Here is a 7642-nt window from a genome sequence, read left to right as displayed (position 1 = left end):
ACAAATAAAGGAAGTAAATACTAACCCGTAAAGTCTTACTATTATCAAGATCAAATGTCATTTTTTTATTTCGCTAATAAGTTCGAGATGTCGTATATATTGTATATATCGGTGTACATTCCAAAATTGCATTAAACAGGGAGTCCATTGAATCAGCAACCCATTTAGCAAGTCAATCTTATTTCTTTTGCAGCAAGTAGGACGTCAATCTCAACACCTAACGGGTAGGACCAGATTCCATCTCTAGTACGTTGACTCTTAAAAGTAAAATACAACATTGGTACATGCACTTATCGTTAACTTACATGTCTGCCTTAAAAGATTTGCTTTCTTTATGTTCTCTTCAAAATTAATACTTGCATTTCATTTGTCTTTATGTCCTATAAATACAATGAAATTTGCTGCGGAACTTAAAATCACGAGAAGACGATGAAATATACAAATTCATTATGATTTTTATTTTGATGATAAATTTTCTTTTATTAATTTATCATTTTATACTAAAACATAAATCTTTGTTGTGTCACATCAAAAAATAAACTTTATTCTTTACTTGTTTGATTCATAAGTTTACTATCTATGTTAGTGAATTTGATCAAACTAAAAATGAATGATGTTATTGATTTAACTTTAAGAATACAAATCTGGCCATAATGGAAAACATTTTATCCTTTTTATTTCACTTTTGTTTCGTTGTATATGGGAGACTATTGAAAAAATATAGCAACATACGGATCATAACCATAATAACTCAAACACAAGGGACTTAATTGAAAATTATCCATCGATAAATACAGTCCCTCAGTCATCATCAACAACACTCAAAAGTCACTCGAGTCACCTGTTTGACTGATGTCACATATCAGATCTTCTCATCTTCATAGTTAGGGAAAAGAAAAGCAGCCTACCACCTCTAGAAATGGAGGTAAGTTTTAGTATGATCAACACAGTGCTATGTGTTGTCGGAGTGATAGTGATGATATACGGATGGAGATTTTTCAACTGGGTCTGGTTGAAACCGAAGAAGATGGACAAGTTCCTGAGAGAACAAGGCTTGAATGGAAATCCATACAAATTTCTGTATGGAGACATAAAAGAGATGGTGCAGATGACCACTGATGCCAGATCGAAACCCATAAATCTCACCGATGATATCATCCCACGTGTCATGCCATTTTTTTATGACTCCGCGCGAAGACTTATGGTAAGCATCTAGTAGAGTTTATTTATTGAGTTTTTTAAAAGGTGGTCTGTTTGACCTTAAGTCAAACATTAAGATCCTGAATATAAGGGCTATACAATCTATGTATATTAGCTGTAAGAAGGTATAATCGGATTTTTCAAACATCATGCGTCCATTAAGACATCTATGTAGGTGATCAAATGCATATAAGATTTCAAATAGTTTGAAACAGTTTCATGGGTCGGATCAAAGTACATTGCTATTTTAGTCCTCTTTATAATCTTTTTGACAACTATCCCTTGTCTTTTAGTACGTACACTGCTGTTTTTACTTATTACATATATGTATGATCAATTTAAGTCTAATAGGAAGCTATCTCAAAAAATGCCATTTACAAATACCAAATATTAGGTGTGTATTTTGCTATTACATATTGCCTACACAACAGGTCAAAATTTCAGACTTTGAACATTTGATTGGTCAGATTTATAAACCATTTTATAAGTATAGATGGTGTTTCTATAAAACTTGTATAGATATTAATTGATTTTCTGAAAACTTCTGTAAATATGAATGACTTTTCTAGACAAAAAAATAAAGTAATAATTTTTCGTATAAAATGCTAGAAAATATAGTGACTTTTCTGAAAATTTACCTTTTATTTATGGACACTTATACATAACTCTATCAATTATTCAATTAAAAAAGCTGAAAATACACTCCACAATAGAAAAGTTTTTTTTTATCAAATAGTGGGACCCACCAATATTGTTTATATCGTTGCTCCATAGATTGTCTATTTACAATTGGTTAAAATTTTATGGGATCACAATAACTGGAGAAGTTATGGCTTGTAATTTAAAACAACATCGTTTTAATAAAGTTATTGGATCTTATGGATGAAAAAGCTCTTGTTTTATTGAAGAGTGAAAATATTTGTATACAGGTAAAGGAAAGAATTTTTACACTTGGATGGGCCCACTACCAATGATTCACATAACAGAACCTGCACTGATACGAGAGGTTTTAAGCAATTATTCTCAGTTTCATAGGATGAAAGGAGGAAATCCTTTGACAAAGTTGCTAGCAAGAGGGCTAGCAGAAGTTGAGGCTGATCAATGGGAAAAACATAGAAAAATTATCAATCCTGCATTCCATGTCGAAAAGCTTAAGGTTCATGTTCATTATATATTACCAGAGCAAAAGTGCCAATATATATGTAATTAAATTTAATAAACCACTGATTCCATTAATGTTCCATATTTGTAGCATATGTTACCTGCTTTTTATGTTAGCTGTAGCGAGATGATCAACAAATGGGAAGATTTAACAAAAGAAAAAGCATGTGAAGTTGATGTGTACCCTTATCTCCAAACGTTTACTAGCGATGCAATTTCACGTACATCATTTGGTAGCAGCTATGAGGAAGGAAGAAAGATATTCGAACTTCAAAAAGAACAAGCAGCATTAGTTATCAAGGCTTTTGAATCAATTTATATTCCAGGTTCACGGTGAGCACCTGTCCTGTTCATAATTTTGGTTTTTTGCCTCCTATTATTTCCTAAAATTAAAGGACAAAAAATAACTCAAGTAATACTGTTTGATTATGAAATTATGATGTTGTAGATTTTTGCCTACAAAGAGAAATAGAAGGATGAAGGAGATTGCCCGAGAAGTGAAGGCTACAATAAACAAAATTATTAATAAACGAGTGACAAAAATGAAATCTGGGCAAAGTTGTAGCGACGATATATTGGGCATATTATTGGATTCCAATTTCGAAGAAATCAAACAAAAAGGGAACACCAGCTTTGGACTTAGTACTGAAGAAGTAATTGAAGAATGCAAAGTTTTCTATTTTGCGGGGCAAGAAACTACTTCAAATTTGCTCGTTTGGACAATGGTTTTGTTAGGCCAACACACCAATTGGCAAGACCGTGCTAGAGATGAAATTTTCAAGGTGTTTGGAGAAAGAAAACCTGATATTGACGGATTAAATCATCTAAAAGTTGTAAGTTTTTTTTTGTCTAGTGATTGGATTTACCAAACTATTTATCAACAGATAAATCCATAATGAATTAAGTAATATATTTTATACCAAGAAAAATATCGAGGTTAAAAATGTAATTAGGCCGATCAAAATATTTTTAAAGCAAGCATGTGACGCCCATGTTTAAACTTGAGTCCTCAGTACTTATGAGTCTCGAGGTATAATCAAAAGCACGTCGCAACAAATAAAAGAAAACAGTCACTTTTTATTATTATTGTACTTGACACGAGTTATGTAAACTATTTTTTTTTTTTTTTTTTTTGAGATTAATATGATCTTGCACGAGGTACTTAGGCTATACCCGTTTAGTATAGGATTGGGACGGATGATTCTTGAAGAAACTAGATTAGGAAATATTATCTTACCAGCCGGTTCACTCGTTGAATTGCACATGATGCTTTTACATTATGACAATGATATGTGGGGTAGTGACGTGAAAGATTTCAAGCCTGAGAGATTTGCAGAAGGTGTGTCAAAGGCAACAAAGGAGCAAGCATCATACTTCCCTTTCGGTGGGGGTCCACGTACATGTATTGGGCAAAACTTTGCTATGCTGGAAGCAAAACTGGCACTTGTTATGATTCTAAGAGGTTTCTCCTTTAAGCTTTCACCATCGTACAAACATGCTCCACATACTATTATCACTTTGCAACCGCAGTTTGGTGCTCAATTGGTTTTACGTAAACTTTAGTGATTTATGTAGGAGTAACCATATACATATATTGTTATCTGATTTGTCTGGTATACTTATGAAGGAAAACATATCTTTCTTATCACTTCCTTTATTTTTGGCATATTTCCTTCCTTATTTCGTACATTATGTTCACAATGTTGTTGTATTTTCCCCTATATATTATGTATATTATTGGCTTTAGTGAATGAAACTTTTGAACAATTCATTTGATTCTTTATGGTACTACAGCAGGTAACATTGTGATTTTTGAAGACATAAAACCCGTATTTGAGATGTTGAATATGAAGGACACAATCAACAAGATTGATATAACATTTAATCTCAATTGTATAAATGATGAAAATGGTACCAAAAGGTAGGGGCATGCTCAACTAAGAAGATATATGCTTGCTCAACTATATAAACAAAACTATCAAACTACTGTCTAAACTAATATTGTTCTTACAAATGGGAGCTCTACTCTAAATCAATAAAAAAAACACTATATATAAGCATTACTACATAAGTCAAAAGCATTTTCCCTACATGTCATAAAGAGATATTCGAAGTCTACCCAATTCATCTCCCATTGAAAGTTTTGCACCCAACATTCTCCCTTCAAAATTTGTAATAGATGACGAGGCTCTAAATTTCAAACATGCATCTAGCAAATAAGAAGTCCAATTGTGACATCATGATGGTCACTAAACTCCAATGGGTTCCAAAAAAAAGCAACTCAAGTCTAATTTTGAATAAAACTTCCAAATCATCGCTACACTTCCCAAATCTTGTAAGAACCCCCCCCCCCCCCCCCCCCTTAATATCACACCAATCTTCAAAATAATCTATGAAGAACATCCGCTAATGGCATAAACACCATGTACTAAATCAAAACCACAATTCTTAATCAAGCGAGATCAAAAATAACAAATTTGAGTCGATCAAAGCACCACGATCATCTGATCAATTACGACTCTAGTTAGCAAAGATTTGAAGCAAATACTCAATTTCAATTAATCTCTCTCAAGCTTCACCAAAAATCACGACTTTAAGAAATAACAATCTTCTTTCGAATGACCATACCAAAATTTTCCCTTTTTATGATCGAAACAAGATCATAAAACCTTCGACATGTGGAATAAAACGATTATGTTTAAATCTGAAAAATCTGAAGCAAATTAGTCTAAATTGCTTTAATACTGAATATCTTGATTCTGATTTGAGTACGAAGTGGCGGAAATCAAAGCACCTTCGATCAGAATTGAATGAATAAAAAGTGTTTGAGTTCGAATGCTTGATTAGGAAATAAACGAATTCGAAATCACTTTGATTAACTTGAATCTGGATCACTTGAGTTTTAAGTGGGTTCAAATTGATTTTATCACGCGGATCCAATCAGAAGACATATGGACATTTTAAACAACACTTCTTTGACTATTGATAGATGCCATTTTATGCATCTTTTAGGGTAGTTTTTATTAGAATTTTGCATCATATTTTGTAAATTATCATGTTATTAGTTTAAATATTATTCAACTTATGTTTATATCAAAATTCTCGTACTACTAGCATTTTTATGTCGTTTTCAGATAATTCGAGTGGAGCAGTATTTTCGAAGAAGCTTTGGATACGTTTGATGGAGCATTGGAGTTAAATGGAGCTTCAAACTTATGAAGGATTCTAAGGAATGCTTAGAAGCTATTTTGGTCAAGAAACATTCGACCGAATTGATTTTATGAAGATAGATTGCTACAATCTAAAGCCTAAAGTATTTTGACCATATCTCATGACTCGTAGCTCCGATTGATGTGATTCAAAATGTTCTAAAAACTAGACAAAATTTAGGACTACTTTCGTGTTTACTTAAACTGAAGAATCATGAGCGAAACGTGCCAAGAATCCAAAAATGCGATTGTATTTTTGACTTCTGTGATGACATAAATGGGACGAAGTTTACTAGAGTCGAAATAAGTCATATATATTTGCAAATCCTCAATATAGACTATAGAAATAGATTTTTAATATAAATTAAAACCGGATTCTCGCCCCCTAATCAATATAATTGTAATTATTCACGAAATAAAAACCTTCATTCCTGGAAGTCATCTGAAGAAAAAAAAACAAAAACTGCAATCACATGTATGCCTTCTGCGATCGCGTTGATTTGACGCACCTCCCAAAACTTCAGAAATAACACCGTACTTCATTTTAGGGCAAATCTAGAAAAAAAGGCCATTTCTGCGATCTCATATCTGACATCCGCGATCGCATTTTTCGTTAACTTTCTCCGGAAGCTTCTATCTTGCATATAAATATGGCCCTCATAATCAGATTCGAGGGTTGGACGGTTCCAGACGACGAAAAACACTTTTGAAGGCGATTTCTGATACCTTTCAGCGATTTCTGAAGATCTGAAGGTTGTGAATCATCTCATACACTTAGTTTAGGATATTATTCAACTCGTTTTTCTCTTTACTAGTTTAGATTCTTTTTTTATCCATGTAAGGCTATAACCCCAGTTTTTAGCTCTACATTAGACTAGTACTTTTCATGTGATTAATTATGAGATCTGGTTTTCTTTTTGTGTTTCTATCTAGATTTTCCAGTTTTGAGCTTAATGAACGTTTGATTTTTAACTCTTGTTAGTCTGATCACCTAGCTAGGGTTTTTATCATTCTAGTTAATCAGTTATTAGAAATCCATAATTGTTCTTGTCAACTGGTAATAAGTAACAAGTATCAGATTGGTTCCATGTTTGAGACTTCACTCTTATATAAACTGTAAAAAAATCATATGTTTACTGTGACATCGCCTAATTTCTCGGCCAGAAAAGACCGATTTAATTTATGCTTTTAAAACAAAGTCAGAGAAATCTTTTTAAAAGATGTTGCAGAATTCGTCCCCAAAACAAAACATGATAAAAGTTTATCAAAACCTTTCTTTAAGAAATTATATATTTTCCATATATATCAAAACCTCGGGATGTCATGTTCCGATACAGATCAAAAGCATAAACAAGACATTATAAGCCTTACAACAATTATTTACAACTACTAGCCTATAATCAAAATATCTCTCATCATCCTCCGACTATGCTCGGGGTCCACTACCTATAACATAAAAAGCTGAGTGGGTCAGGCTTGGGAGCCTGGTGAGCATATAGGGTTTTCAACCCACAATAATAATAAACTTATTAAGTTCATCAATCAACACTAACCTTGATTACCCATTCCCGTTATCCTCATTTTACGTCCCTAAACACTTATCACAAGGGACCTAGCCTAAAGAATATCATCGGGATGGACACTACTGCTAAGGGGACTCCTCAGCCATACATGTCCTAAAGGCAACCATGAGGGGGATGGAGTACAGCAAATGAACACCCAAGTTCATTAACACCTACAGGTTGCGGGCCTGCCAACGTTCCATTGGACTGTCTAGAAAAGTCTGTGGTCGTCATCCAAACTCCGCTAGATGACTGGATCACAATCACATCGAGGCCTCTCATCATTTTATTTCATCACACATCAACTATCTACCCATGTTTTACCCAACATATTTGTGGATAAAAATACATATACAGTTTAAAACTTGTATAAAACATCTATTCAACAGTCACCTCAATTAAACAATTAATATAATTACACGTAGCAGGTATTTTATAGAAAATACTTCATATCTAGGTGTAAGATGAAGGTGACTATACACTCACATGATTTGATGATAATCGGGCAGC

At 33.2% G+C, this 7642-nt stretch overlaps 1 pseudogene across 1 annotated transcript; it reads left to right on the top strand.

Annotated features, from left to right (window-relative positions):
* The first annotated feature begins 831 nt into the window (after positions 1 to 831).
* On the top strand, positions 832 to 4128 carry LOC145166049 (cytochrome P450 CYP72A219-like; annotated as a pseudogene). Its single transcript, XR_013740333.1, has 5 exons — positions 832 to 1204; positions 2111 to 2356; positions 2453 to 2694; positions 2810 to 3194; positions 3499 to 4128. The product of XR_013740333.1 is annotated as a cytochrome P450 CYP72A219-like (transcript).
* The last annotated feature ends 3514 nt before the right edge of the window (positions 4129 to 7642 follow it).

The sequence above is a fragment of the Lactuca virosa genome, chromosome 3, assembly GCF_052849685.1.
Source record: "Lactuca virosa cultivar CGN04683 chromosome 3, Lactuca_virosa_CGN04683_v6, whole genome shotgun sequence".
NCBI lineage: Eukaryota > Viridiplantae > Streptophyta > Magnoliopsida > Asterales > Asteraceae > Lactuca > Lactuca virosa.
This window is presented reverse-complemented; position numbering and strand designations above follow the sequence as displayed.